Here is a 21,045-nt window from a genome sequence, read left to right as displayed (position 1 = left end):
TGGGGACAGCGCCACAGAGAGTGGGGACAGCGCCACAGAGAGTGGGGACAGCGCCACAGAGAGTGGGGACAGCGCCACAGAGAGTGGGGACAGCGCCACAGAGAGTGGGGACAGCGCCACAGAGAGTGGGGACAGCGCCACAGAGAGTGGGGACAGCGCCACAGAGAGTGGGGACAGCGCCACAGAGAGTGGGGACAGCGCCACAGAGAGTGGGGACAGCGCCACAGAGAGTGGGGACAGCGCCACAGAGAGTGGGGACAGCGCCACAGAGAGTGGGGACAGCGCCACAGAGAGTGGGGACAGCGCCACAGAGAGTGGGGACAGCGCCACAGAGAGTGGGGACAGCGCCACAGAGAGTGGGGACAGCGCCACAGAGAGTGGGGACAGCGCCACAGAGAGTGGGGACAGCGCCTGAGAGAGTGGGGACAGCCCCAGAGACAGTGGGGACAGCCCCAGAGAGAGTGGGGACAGCCCCAGAGAGAGTGGGGACAGCCCCAGAGAGAGTGGGGACAGCCCCAGAGAGAGTGGGGACAGCCCCGCAGAGAGTGGGGACAGCGCCGCAGACAGTGGGGACAGCGCCGCAGACAGTGGGGACAGCGCCACAGACAGTGGGGACAGCGCCACAGACAGTGGGGACAGCGCCACAGACAGTGGGGACAGCGCCACAGACAGTGGGGACAGCGCCACAGACAGTGGGGACAGCGCCACAGAGAGTGGGGACAGCGCCACAGAGAGTGGGGACAGCGCCACAGAGAGTGGGGACAGCGCCACAGAGAGTGGGGACAGCGCCACAGAGAGTGGGGACAGCGCCACAGAGAGTGGGGACAGCGCCACAGAGAGTGGGGACAGCGCCACAGAGAGTGGGGACAGCGCCACAGAGAGTGGGGACAGCGCCACAGAGAGTGGGGACAGCGCCACAGAGAGTGGGGACAGCGCCACAGAGAGTGGGGACAGCGCCACAGAGAGTGGGGACAGCGCCACAGAGAGTGGGGACAGCGCCACAGAGAGTGGGGACAGCGCCACAGAGAGTGGGGACAGCGCCACAGAGAGTGGGGACAGCGCCACAGAGAGTGGGGACAGCGCCACAGAGAGTGGGGACAGCGCCACAGAGAGTGGGGACAGCGCCACAGAGAGTGGGGACAGCGCCACAGAGAGTGGGGACAGCGCCACAGAGAGTGGGGACAGCGCCACAGAGAGTGGGGACAGCGCCACAGAGAGTGGGGACAGCGCCACAGAGAGTGGGGACAGCGCCACAGAGAGTGGGGACAGCGCCACAGAGAGTGGGGACAGCGCCACAGAGAGTGGGGACAGCGCCACAGAGAGTGGGGACAGCGCCACAGAGAGTGGGGACAGCGCCACAGAGAGTGGGGACAGCGCCACAGAGAGTGGGGACAGCGCCACAGAGAGTGGGGACAGCGCCACAGAGAGTGGGGACAGCGCCACAGAGAGTGGGGACAGCGCCACAGAGAGTGGGGACAGCGCCACAGAGAGTGGGGACAGCGCCACAGACAGTGGGGACAGCGCCACAGACAGTGGGGACAGCGCCACAGACAGTGGGGACAGCGCCACAGACAGTGGGGACAGCGCCACAGACAGTGGGGACAGCGCCACAGACAGTGGGGACAGCGCCACAGACAGTGGGGACAGCGCCACAGACAGTGGGGACAGCGCCACAGACAGTGGGGACAGCGCCACAGACAGTGGGGACAGCGCCACAGACAGTGGGGACAGCGCCACAGACAGTGGGGACAGCGCCACAGACAGTGGGGACAGCGCCACAGACAGTGGGGACAGCGCCACAGACAGTGGGGACAGCGCCACAGACAGTGGGGACAGCGCCACAGACAGTGGGGACAGCGCCACAGACAGTGGGGACAGCGCCACAGACAGTGGGGACAGCGCCACAGACAGTGGGGACAGCGCCACAGACAGTGGGGACAGCGCCACAGACAGTGGGGACAGCGCCACAGACAGTGGGGACAGCGCCACAGACAGTGGGGACAGCGCCACAGACAGTGGGGACAGCGCCACAGACAGTGGGGACAGCGCCACAGACAGTGGGGACAGCGCCACAGACAGTGGGGACAGCGCCACAGACAGTGGGGACAGCGCCACAGACAGTGGGGACAGCGCCACAGACAGTGGGGACAGCGCCACAGACAGTGGGGACAGCGCCACAGACAGTGGGGACAGCGCCACAGACAGTGGGGACAGCGCCACAGACAGTGGGGACAGCGCCACAGACAGTGGGGACAGCGCCACAGACAGTGGGGACAGCGCCACAGACAGTGGGGACAGCGCCACAGACAGTGGGGACAGCGCCACAGACAGTGGGGACAGCGCCACAGACAGTGGGGACAGCGCCACAGACAGTGGGGACAGCGCCACAGACAGTGGGGACAGCGCCACAGACAGTGGGGACAGCGCCACAGACAGTGGGGACAGCGCCACAGACAGTGGGGACAGCGCCACAGACAGTGGGGACAGCGCCACAGACAGTGGGGACAGCGCCACAGACAGTGGGGACAGCGCCACAGACAGTGGGGACAGCGCCACAGACAGTGGGGACAGCGCCACAGACAGTGGGGACAGCGCCACAGACAGTGGGGGACAGCGCCACAGACAGTGGGGACAGCGCCACAGACAGTGGGGACAGCGCCACAGACAGTGGGGACAGCGCCACAGACAGTGGGGACAGCGCCACAGACAGTGGGGGACAGCGCCACAGACAGTGGGGACAGCGCCACAGACAGTGGGGACAGCGCCACAGACAGTGGGGACAGCGCCACAGACAGTGGGGACAGCGCCACAGACAGTGGGGACAGCGCCACAGACAGTGGGGACAGCGCCACAGACAGTGGGGACAGCGCCACAGACAGTGGGGACAGCGCCACAGACAGTGGGGACAGCGCCACAGACAGTGGGGACAGCGCCACAGACAGTGGGGACAGCGCCACAGACAGTGGGGACAGCGCCACAGACAGTGGGGACAGCGCCACAGACAGTGGGACAGCGCCACAGACAGTGGGGACAGCGCCACAGACAGTGGGGACAGCGCCACAGACAGTGGGGACAGCGCCACAGACAGTGGGGACAGCGCCACAGACAGTGGGGACAGCGCCACAGACAGTGGGGACAGCGCCACAGACAGTGGGGACAGCGCCACAGACAGTGGGGACAGCGCCACAGACAGTGGGGACAGCGCCACAGACAGTGGGACAGCGCCACAGACAGTGGGACAGCGCCACAGACAGTGGGACAGCGCCACAGACAGTGGAACAGCGCCACAGACAGTGGAACAGCGCCACAGACAGTGGAACAGCGCCAGAGACATGGGAACAATCCCAAAGACAGTGGAACAGTGACAGAGACAGTGGAACAGTGACAGAGACAGTGGAACAGTGACAGAGACAGTGGAACAGTGACAGAGACAGTGGAACAGTGACAGAGGCACAGAAACAGTTCTAGAGACAGTGGAACAGTGCCAAAGACACAGAAACAGCCAGAGAGACAGTGGAACATTGGCAGAGACATGGGAACAATCCCATAGACAGTGGAACATTGCCAGAGGCACAAGAATAGTCCTAGAGACAGTGGAACAGTGTCAGAGACACAGGAACAGTTCCAGAGACAGTGGAACATTGACAGAGACATGGGAACAATCCCATAGACAGTGGAACATTGCCAGAGGCACATGACTAGTCCTAGAGACAGTGGAACAGTGTCAGAGACACAGGAACAGTTCCAGAGACAGTGGAGCAGTGCCAGTGACTAGGGAACAACCACAGAGACAGTAGAATAGTGCCAGAGACACGGAAACAATTCCATAGAAAGTGGGAGAATTGAGTGCGGAGAGGGGAGGGAGTCCAGGCGGAGAAAATAGTGTGGAGAGCGGAAGGAGACAAGGGATAGGAAGGAGTGTGGAGAGGGGAGGGAGTTCTGGGGGGAGGGAGGAGTGCGGAGAAGGGAGGGAGTCTGGGGGGAGGGAGGAGTGCGGAGTGGGGATGGAGTATGGGGAGGAGAGAGGGAGGAGTGTGGAGGGGGGGGGGGGGGGAGTCCGGGGAGGAGGGAGGAGAGGGGAGGGAGTCTGAGGGGGGTGGAGTTTGGAGAGGGGAGGGAGTCTGGGGGGGGGGAGGGGGGGGGGAGGGAGGAGTGTGGAGAGGGGAGGGAGTCCGGGGGGAGGGAGGAGTGTGGAGAGGGGAGGGAGTCCAGGGGGGGAGGGAGGAGTGTGGAGAGGGGAGGGAGGAGTGTGGAGAGGGGAGGGAGTCCGGGGAGGAGGGAGGAGAGGGGAGGGAGTCTGAGGGGGGGTGGAGTTTGGAGAGGGGAGGGAGTCCGGGGGGGGGGGGGGGGAGGGGGTGGGAGGGAGGAGTGTGGAGAGGGGAGGGAGTCCGGGGGGAGGGAGGAGTGTGGAGAGGGGAGGGAGTCCAGGGGGGGAGGGAGGAGTGTGGAGAGGGGAGGGAGGAGTGTGGAGAGGGGAGGGAGGAGTGTGGAGAGGGGAGGGAGGAGTGTGGAGAGGGGAGGGAGGAGTGTGGAGAGGGGAGGGAGTCCGGGGAGGGAGTCCGGGGAGGAGGGAGTCTGGGGAGGAGGGAGTCCAGGCGAGGTCCACATCCTCACCAGTCAGCACGATGACCCACTCTTCAAAGTGAGTGAGGGGCCCTAGTGTGGGTCACTCCACCCTCCCAGTCTGGGACCTCTCCCTGCTGGTGTGAGCCTCTCCCGCTCGGAAGAGTGTGAGCCGGACAGGGGGGCAGGGGTGTGGACTGTCCGTGTGGTCAGTGGTGTCATGGGTGGGCGGGGGGGTGAGAACCCGAGCTCCAGAGGGGACGATGGCGATGGGAGGGTGGGTGTGTGTGGTGGGGGGGGGGGGGGAGAGTTGGTGCTGCTGTCCTGTGAGGCACCTCCACTGCAGACAGCAGCGCCCCAGGAGGCAGAGCTGCACCCCCTCCACGCTGCAGCCGCTGAGGTCCAGCCCTGGCGTCGATCTGGGGCCAAGTCTGGCGCTCAAACCGAAACGGAGTCAACTGGAAGGGCCGCTAGGAGGCGGTGGGGCCAAGTGCTGGTCAGTGGGGCTTAGGGAGGTCGATCAGGGGTTTCTCACCTGTAGGTGCAGACTTGATGGGCCGAAGGGCCTCTTCTGGCACTCTGTGTGCGATTCTGCGACCAAGGCACCGCTGTGAACGTTTTCAACGTGGACCTTGATTGAGGACCGGGTTGGACGAAGGAGCCTCAGGGAAACGCAGGGGGCCACCGCTGGGAGGGAGAGGGAACCGGACAGACGTGGGGGGTGATCAGGAAGGAGGTGTAAGCACTGTCCAGCACCGCCACCTCGAGTGATTCCCGCCTCGCGGGAATACATTCAGCGCCTCAAAGAGAAACCCGAGCGAAAACGTTCAACCGGCCCAAAAATCTAGGCCACAGCCAAGTCAGTCGTTTAAACTGGACACTGGCCAATTCTCCCAGCTTCTGCTTGGTTTTAAGTGAAATTAGTTCGTGTGATGATTGAGAAAATGGATTTAAACCCAGGAAGGAGGTGGAATTGTTCTCAGAATAATGTACCATTTTATCCAATCCCGCTCTCCCCCTCACTTTAATATCCCACCCAGTCTAATCCCACTCTCCCCCCTCACTCTTTAATATCCCACCCAGTCTAATCCCACTCTCCCCCTCACTCTTTAACATCCCACCCAGTCTAATCCCACTCTCCCCCTCACCCTTTAATATCCCACCCAGTCTAATCCCACTCTCCCCCTCACCCTTTAATATCCCACCCAGTCTAATCCCACTCTCCCCCTCACCCTTTAACATCCCACCCAGTCTAATCCCACTCTCCCCCTCACTCTTTAACATCCCACCCAGTCTAATCCCACTCTCCCCCTCACCCTTTAATATCCCACCCAGTCTAATCCCACTCTCCCCCTCACTCTTTAACATCCCACCCAGTCTAATCCCACTCTCCCCCTCACTCTTTAACATCCCACCCAGTCTAATCCCACTCTCCCCCTCACTCTTTAACATCCCACCCAGTCTAATCCCACTCTCCCCCTCACTCTTTAACATCCCACCCAGTCTAATCCCACTCTCCCCCTCACTCTTTAACATCCCACCCAGTCTAATCCCACTCTCCCCCTCACTCTTTAACATCCCACCCAGTCTAATCCCACTCTCCCCCTCACCCTTTAATATCCCACCCAGACTAATCCCACTCTCCCCCTCACCCTTTAATATCCCACCCAGTCTAATCCCACTCTCCCCCTCACCCTTTAACATCCCACCCAGTCTAATCCCACTCTCCCCCTCACTCTTTAACATGCCACCCAGTCTAATCCCACTCTCCCCCTCACCCTTTAATATCCCACCCAGTCTAATCCCACTCTCCCCCTCACCCTTTAACATCCCACCCAGACTAACCTTGACTCAGCCACACGGATTCATTTTAAAAGATAGCCTGGGATCACCTATACGCTGGAGCGGATCCTTCGCTCTCCTGCTTCTTCCTGGCCGAATGGGGTTTATTGTGAGACTTGGACCCCGTCAGGAACACCCCAGGTTTGCCGACCTTTTTTTTCAGTAAAAACCCCGGCGGAGTGAAACTGGGTCCAGGATCCGGCTGGAGTGAGGGTGAGAGAGAGAGAGAGAGAGAGAGGGAGGGAGGGGGGGGGGGGGGGGCCCCCGGCTCCAGTGCTTCACCCACCCCAGGCTGGGTCACTCTCTTCTCCGGATGTTTGCTTTGCCGAAGTTTATTCTTCCCTTTCTGGCTTCAGGGAAGTTGGACCACCGAACGTGGTCCACCTGCCAGGCCCTGTCTGAGGTGAGGCTGGGACAACCCCGGCCTGGACCGGGCGCGGGGCCCAGCGCTCAACCCCGGCCTGCCGCCCACCCCGTCCTCCGTCAGCCCGGGTGGCTTTGCTGGGCCGGCACATCAACTGCACCCCCCCCCCCCCCCTCCCCTCCCCTCCCGCGCGCCAGTCCGGCCGGGCGGCGGAGGACGGGGCTGACTCCCCGCCCACTCCCGCCTTCCAGAACGTTCCCCGCCCCGCCCCCCTCCCCTCCCCGGGCGGCGGAGGAGGGGGCTGACTCCCCGCCCACTCCCGCCTTCCAGAACGTTCCCCGCCCCGCCCCCCTCCCCTCCCCGGGCGGCGGAGGAGGGGGCTGACTCCCCGCCCACTCCCGCCTTCCAGAACGTTCCCCGCCCCGCCCCCCTCCCCTCCCCGGGCGGCGGAGGAGGGGGCTGACTCCCCGCCCACTCCCGCCTTCCAGAACGTTCCCCGCCCCGCCCCCCTCCCCTCCCCGGGCGGCGGAGGAGGGGGCTGACTCCCCGCCCACTCCCGCCTTCCAGAACGTTCCCCGCCCCGCCCCCCTCCCCTCCCCTCCCCGGGCGGCGGAGGAGGGGGCTGACTCCCCGCCCACTCCCGCCTTCCAGAACGTTCCCCGCCCCGCCCCCCTCCCCTCCCCGGGCGGCGGAGGAGGGGGCTGACTCCCCGCCCACTCCCGCCTTCCGGAACGTTCCCCCCCCGCCTCGCGAGAATGGCGGGAGCTGCTGCCGACTCTCGCAGGCCGGGCAGCTTTTGCGCACCCGCCGCACTTTGCCAGGTGAAAGGGTTGAATCCTGCCGAGACCCGGAGGGCAGCCTGGGGGTCAGGGGTCAGCACTGAGAGGGCAGCTCAGGGTCAGGGGGTCAGCACTGAGAGGGCAGCTCAGGGTCAGGAGGTCAGGACTGAGAGGGCAGCCCAGGGTCAGGGGTTCAGGACTGAGAGGGCAGCCCAAGGTCAGGGGGTCAGGACTGAGAGGGCAGCCCAAGGTCAGGGGGTCAGGACTGAGAGGGCAGCCCAGGGTAGGGGGTCAGGATTGAGAGGGCAGCCCAGTGTCAGGGGTCAGCACTGAGAGGGCAGCTCAGGGTCAGGGGGTCAGCACTGAGAGGGCAGCTCAGGGTCAGGAGGTCAGGACTGAGAGGGCAGCCCAGGGTCAGGGGTTCAGGACTGAGAGGGCAGCCCAAGGTCAGGGGGTCAGGACTGAGAGGGCAGCCCAAGGTCAGGGGGTCAGGACTGAGAGGGCAGCCCAGGGTAGGGGGTCAGGATTGAGAGGGCAGCCCAGTGTCAGGGGTCAGCACTGGGAGGGCAGCTCAGGGTCAGGGGGTCAGGACTGAGAGGGCAGCCCAAGGTCAGGGGGTCAGGACTGAGAGGGCAGGCCACGGTCAGAGGTCAGCACTGGGAGGGCAGCCCAGGGTCAGGGGTTCAGGACTGAGAGGGCAGCCCAGGGTCAGGGGGTCAGGACTGAGAGGGCAGCCCAGGGTCAGGGGGTCAGGACTGAGGGGGCAGCCCAGGGTCAGAGGTCAGCACTGGGTCAGGGGTCAGCACTGGGAGGGCAGTCAAGGGTCAGGGGGTCAGGACTGAGAGGACAGCCCAGGGACAGGGGTCAGCACTGGGAGGACAGCCCAGGGTCAGGGGTCAGGACTGAGAGGGCAGCCCAGGGTCAGGGGTCAGGACTGAGAGGGCAGCCCAGGGTCAGGGGGGTCAGGACTGAGAGGGCAGCCCAAGGTCAGGGGGTCAGGACTGAGAGGGCAGCCCAAGGTCAGGGGGTCAGGACTGAGAGGGCAGGCCAGGGTCAGAGGTCAGCACTGGGAGGGCAGCCCAGGGTCAGGGGTTCAGGACTGAGAGGGCAGCCCAGGGTCAGGGGGTCAGCACTGAGAGGGCAGCCCAAGGTCAGGGGGTCAGGACTGAGAGGGCAGCCCAGGGTCAGGGGTCAGCACTGGGAGGGCAGCCCAGGGGTCGGGGGGGCGGGTCAGGACTCAGAGGGCAACCCAGGGTCAGGGGGTCAGGACTGAGAGGGCAGCCCAGGGTCAGGGGGTCAGGACTGAGAGGGCAGCCCAGGGTCAGGGGGTCAGGACTGAGAGGGCAGCCCAGGGTCAGGGGGTCAGGACTGAGAGTGCAGCCCAGGGTCAGGGGTCAGCACTGGGAGGGCAGCCCAGGGTAAGGGGGTCAGGACTGAGAGGGCAGCCCAGTGTCAGGGGTCAGCACTGGGAGGGCAGCCAGGGTCAGGGGGTCAGGACTGAGAGGGCAGCCCAAGCTCAGGGGGTCAGGACTGAGAGAACAGCCGAGGGTCAGGGGGTCAGGACTGAGAGGGCAGCCCAGGGTCAGGGGTCAGTACTGGGAGGGCAGCCAAAGGTCAGGGGTCAGCACTGGGAGGGCAGCCAAGGGTCAGCAGGTCAGGACTGAGAGGGCAGCCCAGGGTCAGGGGTCAGCACTGGGAGGGCAGCTCAGGGTCAGGGGGTCAGGACTGAGAGGGAAGCTCAGGGTCAGGGGGTCAGGACTGAGAGGGCAGCCCAAGGTCAGGGGGTCAGGACTGAGAGGGCAGGCCAGGGTCAGGGGGTCAGGACTGAGAGGGCAGCCCAGGGTCAGGGGGTCAGGACTGAGGGGGCAGCCAAGGGTCAGGTGTCAGCACTGGGAGGGCAGCCAAGGGTCAGCAGGTCAGGACTGAGAAGGCAGCCCAGGGTCAGGGGTCAGCACTGGGAGGGCAGCCCAGGGTCAGGGGTCAGCACTGGGAGGGCTGCCCGGGGACACGTCAGATCGATTGGAATCAGGGAACTTAGAGCGGAGACACGGACGGTTCCAGAGGAGAAACAGTTGTGCCTCTGTCCCCACCTCGCCCCATAAAGTGACTTTAAAACGCTGAACGTTGTTTCTCACCCATAAAATGTCCATACCAGCCCACCTCTCTCCCCCCAGTACATTCCCTCCCCTCCCCCTGCGTCCCAGATCACAACAACTCGCTGTCTAAATAAAAACAAATTCTCCTCATCTCCCCCTCTGGTTCCCTTCCCGATTCTCTTCAATCTGTGTCCTCTCTGGTTACCGACCCTCCTGCCCAGTGGATACAGTTTCTCCTTATTTACTCTGTCCGAACCCCCTTCCTGATTTTGAACCCCCTTCCTCGATTCAATCTCCTCCCTTAACCTTCTCCGCTCTAAGGAGAACAATCCCGGCTTCTCCCAGTCTCTCCACATGAACTGAAGTCCCTCGTTCCTGGTCCCATTCTGGGTCAATCTCCCTCCGCACCCTCTCCGAGGCCCTTGACATCCTTCCAAAAGTGTTTAAGGAGAGAGGAGCTTCGTAGCAAACTATCCGCAAGTAATAGCAGAACATTGACTCTGTATTAAATAATATCCTTTATTGAAATAATATTCTGTCCGATACTTCTAAGTGGCCATTTTGAGAGGCCCAGGTGGCCATTTTCTGACTGTCAGGTGGCCATTTTGTGACTGCCAGGTGGCCATTTTGTGTCCACCAAGCAGCCATTTTGTGTCCACCAGGCGGCCATCTTTGGGGCCAGGCACCCGCGGTTTTCAGAAGCACTTGTGGTGGATGATGCAGGGCCGCCGCTGGTCGTACTGCTGCCGCTGGACCCAGAGAGACCGGGAGGAGTTGAGGGAGGCCATGATGGAGCCCCCGAGCCAGGCCGAGATCCCGCGGTGCCGCGCCGCCGTGACCTCTGCCCGGCGGGGCCCCCCTTGTCGCTCAGCTCCTGCAGCTCGGCGCGGGGCGAAGTCGCAGACCACCACGCTGTCCACAAACTGGCCCCGGGTACCCCTTGCAGCAGGCCGGCAGGCTCTTGAAGGCCAGGATGTGGAGGCCGGGGTCCCTGAGGCCTACGAGAGGAGGCCTGAACAGAGCCTCGGGGCAGCGGTACCTCTCGCTCCTCAGGGTGACCAGGCAGCCGTTGGGGAGCCTGTAGAGGGTCGTGTAGTCCCTCTGGTCGCAGAGGGTCTCCTCCTGGTAGTCCTGCGCCAAGTAGCAGCGTTCCACCTTGATGTGCTTCACCAGGTGCGTCTCCTTCCACCCAAAGAGGTAGCCGGCCTCCCTCAGGAGCCTCCATAGGTACATGGTGAGGAGGAGGCCACCCAGAGGGGGTAGGTGGCGCTCGGCAGCAGGAGGCTGTCGTCGACCAGCGAGAGGGAGGAGTAGGCCTCGCCCGCCTCGGCGACCATCCCCGAGGTGCTGGAACAGCAGAGGCGGGGTGGGGGGGGGCCGCCTAGAAGGCCGGCACGCCTCGGCCCTCGAACGGGATCTCGGCCCACCGCTCCCGGTGAGCCTTCGGGGTCAGCGGGGGCTCAGCCAGCAGCACCCCACGCTCCCGGGGGGTCCACCCGGAGGGCGCAGCACAGCAGGCGGGGCCACAGCCTCTCTCAGGGACCGCCCGCCGGAGGAGTCCGCCAGGGCCCGGGGGCTCCCTTCCCTGGTGGAGCCGGCCTTGGTGCAGCTGCTGCCGGTGTCTTCCACCAGGCCCAGGGTCCGGCCTCCTCATGGCGCCTCGAGGGGGCAGAGCGGAGGGGAACGTGGAGGGGGGACATCTCAAGCCGGGGAGCCGGACCCCCCCACTTCACGGAGCCAAGTCTAAAAAAAGAAAAACACACTTGACCCCATCCTCACCAACCTGCCTGTCACAGATACATCTGTCCATGCCAGTATCGGTAGGAGTGACCACCGCACAGTCCTTGTGGAGACAAAGTCCCACCTTCACACTGAGGATACCCTCCATCGTGTTGTGTGGCGCTATCATTGTGCTAAATGGGATCGATTTCAAACAGATCTAGCAACTCAAGGCTGGGCATCCATGAGGTGCTGTGGGCCATCAGCAGCAGCAGAATTGTACTCGAACACAATCTGTAACCTCATGGCCCCGGCATATCCCCCACTCTACCATTACCATCAAGCCAGGGGATCAACCCTGGTTCAATGAAGAGTGCAGGAGGGTATGCCAGGAGCAGCTCCAGGCATACCTAAAAATGAGGTGTCAACCTGGTGAAGCTATAACACAGGACTACATACATACATGCCAAACAGCATAAGCAGCAAGTGATAGACAGAGCTAAGCGATCCCACAACCAACGGATCAGATCTAAGCTCTGCAGTCCTGCCACATCCAGTTGTGAATGGTGGTGGACAATTAAACAACTCACCGGAGGAGGAGGCTCCACAAATATCCCCATCCTCAATGATGGAGGAGCCCAGCACATCAGTACAAAAGATAAGGCTGAAGCATTTGCTACAATCTTCAGCCAGAAGTACCGAGTGGATGATCCATCTCTGTCTCCTCCGGAGGTCCCCAGCATCACAGATGCCAGTCTTCAGCCAATTCGATTCACTCCACATGATATCAAGAAACGGCTGAAGGCACTGGATACTGCAAAGGCTATGGGCCCTGACAATATTCCAACAATAGTACTGAAGACTTGTGCTCCAGAACTTGCTGCACCCCTAGCCAAGCTGTTCCAGTATAGCTACAACACTGACATCTACCCAGCTATGTGGAAAATTGCCCAGGTATGTCCTGTACACAAAAAGCAGGACAAATCCAACCCGGCCAATTACCCACCCCCATCAGTCTACTCTCCATCGTCAGTAAAGTAATGGAAGGGGTCATCAACAGTGCTATCAAGTGGCACTTGCTTAGCAATAACCTGCTCACTGACACCCAGTTTGGGTTCTGCCAGGGCCACTCAGCTCCTGACCCCATTACAGCCTTGGTTCAAACATGGACAGAAGAGCTGAACTCCCGAGGTGAGGTGAGAGTGACTGCCCTTGACATCGAGGCAGCATTTGACCGAGTGTGGCATCAAGGAGCCCCAGCAAAACTGGAGTCAATGGGAATCAGGGGGAAAACTCTCCGCTGGTTGGAGTCATACCTAGCACAAAGGAAGATGGTTGTGGTTGTTGGAGGTCAGCCATCTCAGCTCCAGGACATCACTGCAGGAGTTCCTCAGGGTAGTGTCCTCGGCCCAACCATCTTCAGCTGCTTCATCAATGACCTTCCTTCCATCATAAGGTCAGAAGTGGGGATGTTCAATGATGATTGCACAATGTTCAGCACCATTCGCGACTCCTCAGATACTGAAGCAGTCCATGTCCAAATGCAGCAAGACCTGGACAATATCCAGGCTTGGGCTGACAAGTGGCAAGTAACATTCACACCACACAAGTGTCAGACAATGACCATCTCCAATGAGAGAGAATCTAACCATCACCCATTGACATTCAATGACATTACCATCACTGAATCCCCCACTATCAATATCGTGGGGGTTACCATTGAACAGAAACTGAACTGGACCAGCCATATAAATACTGTGGCTACAAGAGCAGGTCAGAGGCTGGGAATCCTGCGGTGAGTAACTCACCTCCTGACTCTCCAAAGCCTGTCCACCATCTACAAGGCACAAGTCAGGAGTGAGATGGAATACTCCCCACTTGCCTGGATGAGTGCAGCTCCCACAACACTCAAGAAGCTCAACACCATCCAGGACAAAGCAGCCCCGCTTGATCGGCACCCCATCCACAAACATTCACTCCCTCCACCACTGACGCACAGTAGCAGCAGTGTGTGTACCATCTACAAGATGCACTGCAGGAACTCACCAAGACTCCTTAGACAGCACCTTCCAAACCAACGACCACTACCATCTAGAAGGACAAGGACAGCAGACACATGGGGAACACCACCACCTGGAAGTTCCCCTCCGAGCCACTCACCATCCTGACTTGGAAATATATCGGCCGTTTCTTCACTGTCGCTGGGTCCAAACCCTGGAACTCCCTCCCTAACAACACGGTGGGTGTACCTACCCCACAGGGACTGCAGTGGCTCAAGAAGGCAGCTCACCACAACCTCTAAAGGGGCAATTAGGGGTGGGCAATAAACGATGGCCCAGCCAGAGATGCCCCAACAAAATGAAAGAATAGAAATCCTCAGGAGCAGTTCCACATCGAACCACAGAGTGACAGCAACACGTAAAGAAATAGACCTAATGAAGCACAGAAACTACACAAAAACCAACATCAACATGCTGCAGGGGGACACAGTTAAATCAAAACCTCGCTGTAACACCCTGATATACCCTACACCCCTCACTGTAACACTCTGATATACCCCACACCCCTCATTGTAACACTCTGATATATCCCACACCCCTCACTGTAACACTCTGATATACCCCACACCCCTCACTGTAACACTCTGATATACCCCACACCCCTCACTGTAACACTCTGATTTTTCCCACACCCCTCACTGTAACACTCAGATATATCCCACACCCCTCACTGTAACACTCTGATATATCTCACACCGCTCACTGTAACACTCTGATATACACAAGACCCCTCACTGTAACACTCTGATATATCCTACACCCCTCATTGTATCTCACTGATATAATACACACCCCTCACTGTGACACTCAGAAATAACACACACCCCTCACTGAAATACCCTGATATAGCCCACACCGCTCATTGTAACACTGTAATATATCACACACACCTCATTGTAACACTGTAATATATCACACACACCTCACTGTAACACTCTGATATATCCCAAACCCCTGACAGTAACACACGAATATACCCCACACCCATTACTTTAAAACTCTGATGGAACCCCCACACCTCACTGGAACACTCTGATATACCCCACACCACTAAATGTAAAACTCTGATATACCCCACACCCCTCACTGTAACACTCTGATATACCCCACAAACCTAACTGTAATACTCTGAAATACCCGACACCCCTCATTGTAACACACTAATATACCCCTCACCCCTCACTGTAACACTCTGATACATCCAACACCCCTCACTGTAACACTCTGAGATACCCCACACCCCTCACTATAACACCGTAAGATATCTCACACACCTCACTGTAACACTCTGATATACAACACATCCCTCACTGTAACACCCTTATGTACAAAACACTCCTCACTATAACACTCTGATATACCCCACACACCTCACTGTAACACTCTGATATAGAACACATCCCTCACTGTAACACCCTTATATACAAAACACTCCTCACTATAACACTCTGATATACCCCACACACCTCACTGTAACACTCTGATACACCCCACACACCTCAATGTAAAACTCTGATATACCCCACACCCCTCACTGTAACAATCTGATATACCCCGCAACCCTCACTGTAACACACTGATATACCCCACACCCCTCATTGTAAAACACTGATGTATCCCACACCCCTCATTGTAACACACTGATATATCCCACACCCCTCATTGTAACACCCTGATATACACCCCACCCCTCACTGCAACACTCTGATATACCCCACACCCCTCACTGAAACACACTGATATACACCACACCCCTCACAGTAACACACTGATATACACCACACCCTTCACAGTAACACTCTGATATAACCCACACCCCTCACTGTAACACCCAGAAATAACACATACCCATCACGTTAACACTCAGAAATAACACACACCCCTCTCTGTAACACTTTGAAATACCCCACACCCTTTACTGTAAAACCCTGATATACACAACACCCCTCACTATAATACTCTGAAATACCCCATATTCATCACTGTAACATTCTGATATACACCACACCCCTCATTGTAACACACTGATATATCCCACAGCCCTCAATGTAACACTCTAATATACCCCACACACCTCAATGTAACACTCTGATATACCCCACACACCTCAATGTAACACTCTGATATACCCCACGCAACTCACTGTAACACTCTGATAGACCCCACACCCATCACTGTAAAACTCTGATATATCCCACACCCCTCACTGTAACACTCTGATATACCCAACACACCTCACTGTAACACTCTAATATACCCCTCAACCCTCACTGTAACACTCTGATATACCCCACACAGTTCACTGTAACACTCTTATATAAAACACACCCATCAATTTAAAACTCTGATATATCCCAAACCCCTGACATTAACACTATGATATACCCCACACCCATCATTTTAACACTCTGATGTACTCCACACCCCTCACTTTAAAACTCTTATGGACCCCACACCCCTCACTGTAACACTCTGAAAAACCCCAAACCACTTAATGTAAAACACTGATATACCCCACACCCCTCACTGTAACACTCTGATATATCCCACACCTCTCACTGTAACACTTTGATAGATCCCACACCCCTCACTGTAACACTCTGATATACCACACACCCCTCACTGCAACACTCTGATATATCCCCCACCCCTCCCTGTAACACTCTGATATATCCCACACCCCTCCCTGTAACACTCTGTTATATCCGACACCTCTCACTGTAACAATCTGATATACCCCACATTCCTCATTGTAACACTCTGATATACCCCACACCCCTCACTGTAACACACTGATATACCCCACACCCCTCACTGTAACACTCTGATATACCCCACACCTTTCACTGTAACACACTGATATACCCCACACCCCTCACTGAAACACACTGGTATACACCACACCCCTCACAGTAACACTCTGATATACTCCACACCCCTCACTGTAACACTCTGACATACCCCACACCGCTCACTGTAACACTCTGATATACCCCACACCGCTCACTGTAACACTCTGATTTAACCCACACACCTCACTGTAACAATCTGATATTCCCCACACCCCTCAATGTAACACTCTGATATACCCCACACCCCTCACTGTAACAATCTGATATTCCCCACACCCCTCAATGTAACACTCTGATATACTCCTCACCCCTCTCTGTAACACTCTGATATACCCCACACCCCTCACTGTAGCACTCTGATATAACCCACACACCTCACTGTAACACACTGATATACCCCACACCCCTCAATATTACACTCTGATATACTCCTCACTGTAACACTCTGATTTTCCAAACACCCCTCAATGTAACACTCGGATATACACCTCACCGCTCACTGTAACACTCTGAGATACCCCACACCCCTTACTTTAACACGGTAAAATATCCCACACCCCTCACTGTAACACCGTAAAATATCCGACACAATTCACTGTAAAACTCTGAAATACCCAACATTCCTCACTGTAACACTCTGAGATACCCCACACCCCTCAATTTAACAACGTAATATATCCCACACCACTCACTGTAACACTCTGATATACCCCACACACCTCACTGTTACACACTGCTATACCCAACAACCCTCACAGAAAAAAAACTGATATACCCCACACCCCTCACTGTAACACGCTGACATACCCCACGCCCCTCTCTGTAACAATCTGATATACACCACACCCCTCACTGTAACACTCTGATATATCCCACACTCCTCACTGTAACACACTGATATACTCCACACTCCTCACTGTAATACTAGTATATACCCCACACCACTCTGTAACACACTGATATACACCACACCCCTCACTGTAACAATCTGATATTCCCCACACCCCTAAATGTAACACTCTGATATACCCCACACCCCTCACTGTAGCACTCTGATATAAGCCACACACCTCACTATATCACACTGATATACCCCACAACCCTCACTGTAACACACTGATATATGCCACATCCCTCATTGTAACACGGATATACCCCACACCCCTCACTGTAACACTCTGATATACCGAACACACTTCACTGTAACACTCTGATATATCCCACACCCCTCACTGTAACACACTGATATACCCCACACCCCTGACTGTAACACACTGATATATGCCACATCCCTCATTGTATCACGGATATACCCCACACCCCTCACTGTAACACTCTGATATACCCCACAACCCTCACTGTAACACTCTTATTTATACCACACCCCTCACTGTAACACTCTGATATATCCCACAACCCTCACTGTAACACTCTGATATTCCCCACTCCCCTCACTGTAACACTCTGATATTCCCCACTCCCCTCACTGTAACACTCTGATATACCCCACACCCCTCACTGTAATACTCTGATATACCCCACAGCCCTCACTGTAACACTCTGATATTCCCCACTCCCCTCACTGTAACACTCTGATATACCACACACCCCTCACTGTAACACTCTGATATACCCAAGAACCCTCACTGTAACACTCTTATATACCCCACACCCCTCATTGTAACACTCTGATATACCCCACACCCCTCACTGTAACACTCTGAGTAACCCCACAACCCTCACTGTAACACTCTGTTATAGCACACACCAATCACTCTAACACTCTGATATACCCCACACCCCTCACTGTAACACTCTGATGTACCCCACAGCCCTCACTGTAACACTCTGATATACCCCACAACCCTAACTGTAACACACTGAAATATCCTACACCCCTCACTGTAACAATCTAATATACCCCACACCCCTCACTGTAACACTCTGATATATCCCACACCCCTCACTGTAATACTCTGATATATCTCACACCCCTCACTGTAACACTCTGATATATCTCACACCCCTCACTGTAACACACTGATATTTCCACACCCCTCACTGTAACACTCTGATATTCCCCACTCCCCTCACTGTAACACTCTGATTTTCCCCACACCCCTCACTGTAACACTCTGATATACCCCTCAATCCTCTCTGTAACACTCTGATATACCCCACACCCCTCACTGTAGCACTCTGATATAACCCACACACCTCACTGTAACACACTGATATACCCCACACCCCTCAATATTACACTCCGATATACCCCTCACTGTAACACTCTGATTTTCCAAACACCTCTCAATGTAACACTCGGATATACACCTCACCCCTCACTGTAACACTCTGAGATACCCCACAACCCTTACTTTAACACGGTAAAATATCCCACACCCCTCACTTTAACACCGTAAAATATCCGACACAACTCACTGTAAAACTCTGAAATACCCAACATTCCTCACTGTAACACTCTGAGATACCCCACACCCCTCAATTTAACAACGTAATATATCCCACACCACTCACTGTAACACTCTGATATACCGAACACACCTCACTGTAACACTCTGATATATCCAACACCCCTCACTGTAAGACACTGCTATACCCAACAACCCTCACAGTAAAAAAACTGATATACCCCACACTCCTCACTGTAACACTCTGATATACCCCACTCCCCTCACTGTAACAATCTGATATATCCCACACTCCTCACTGTAACACACTGATATACCCCACACCCCTCTCTGTATCAATCTGATATACATCACACCCCTCACTGTAACACTCTGATATATCCCACAACCCTCACTGTAACACTCTGATATATCCCACACTCCTCACTGTAACACACTGATATACCCCACACCCCTCACTGTAACACTCTGATATATGCCACATCCCTCATTGTAACAATCTGATATATCCCACTACGCTTACTGTAACACCCTAATATACCCCACAACCCTCACTGTAACACACTGATATATGCCACATCCCTCATTGTAACACGGATATACCCCACACCCCTCACTGTAACACTCTGATATACCCCACAACCCTCACTGTAACACTCTGATTTACACCACACCCCTCACTGTAATACTCTGATATATCCCACACCCCTCACTGTAACACTCTGATATTCCCCACTCCCCTCACTGTAACACTCTGATATACCTCACACCCCTCATTGTAACACCTTGAAATACCCCACACCCCTCACTGTAACACTCTGATATACCCCACACCCCTCACTGTAACACTCTCAGTAATCCCACACCCTTCACTGTAACACACTGATACACCCAACAACCCTCACTGTAACACTCTTATATACCCCACACCCCTCATTATAACACTCTGATAGACCCCACACCCCTCACAGTAACACTCTGAGTAACCCCACACCCCTCACTGTAACACTCTGATATACCCCACACCCGTCACTGTAACACTCTGATATACCCCATAACTCTAACTGTAACACACTGAAATATCCCACACCCCTCACTGTAAAACTCTAGTATATCCCACACCCCTCACTGTAACACTCAGATATATCCCACACACCTCACTGTAACACACTGATATATCCCGCACCCCTCACTGTAACACTCTAATATACACAAGACCCCTCACTGTAACACTCTGATATATCGTACACTCCTCATTGTATCTCACTGATATATCACAAACCCCTCACTGTGACACTCAGAAATAACACACACCACTCACTGAAATACCCTGATATCCGCACATTCCTCACTGTAACACTCTGATATACCCCACACCCCTGATTGTAACACCGTAATATATCACACAAACCTCATTGTAACACTCTGATATATCCCACATCCCTCACTGTAACACTCTGATATAACCCACACACATCACTGTAAAACTCTGATATATCCCAAACCCCTGACAGTAACACATTGATATACCCCACAACCATCACTTTAACACTCTGATATACTCTACACCCCTCACTTTAAAACTCTGATGGACCCCACATCCCTCACTGTAACACTCTGATATATCCCACACCCCTCACTGTAACACCCTGAGATACCCCACACCCCTCACTATAACACCGTAAGATATCTCACACACCTCACTGTAACACTCTGTTATACCCCACAACACTAAATGTAAAACTCTGATATACCCCATGCCCCTCACTGTAACACTCTGATATACCCCACAAACCTAACTGTAATACTCTGAAATACCCGACACCCCTCACCGTGACACACTGATATACCCCACAGCCCTCACTGTAACACTCTGATATAACCCACACACCTCACTGTAACACTCTGATATTCCCCACACCCCTCAATGTAACACTCTAATATACCCCTCACCCCTCACTGTAACACTCTGATATAGCCCACAACCCTCACTGTAACACTCTGATATACCCCACACACCTCACTGTAACACTCTGATATATCCCACACCCCTCACTGTAATACACTGATACACCCCACACACCTCAATGTAAAAATCTGATATACCCCACACCCCGCACTGTAATACACTGATATACCACACACGCCTCATTGTAACACACTGATATATCCCACACCCCTCTTTGTAACACACTGATATATCCCACACCCCCCATTGTAACACTCTGATATACCCCACACCCCTCACTGTAACACTCTGATATACCCCACACCCCTCACTGAAACGCACTGATATACACCACACCCCTCACAGTAACACACTGATATACACCACACCTTT

Source organism: Carcharodon carcharias (genome assembly GCF_017639515.1).
Source record: "Carcharodon carcharias isolate sCarCar2 chromosome 36 unlocalized genomic scaffold, sCarCar2.pri SUPER_36_unloc_21, whole genome shotgun sequence".
Taxonomy (NCBI): Eukaryota; Metazoa; Chordata; class Chondrichthyes; order Lamniformes; family Lamnidae; genus Carcharodon; species Carcharodon carcharias.
Note: the sequence above shows the minus strand (reverse complement) of the source record.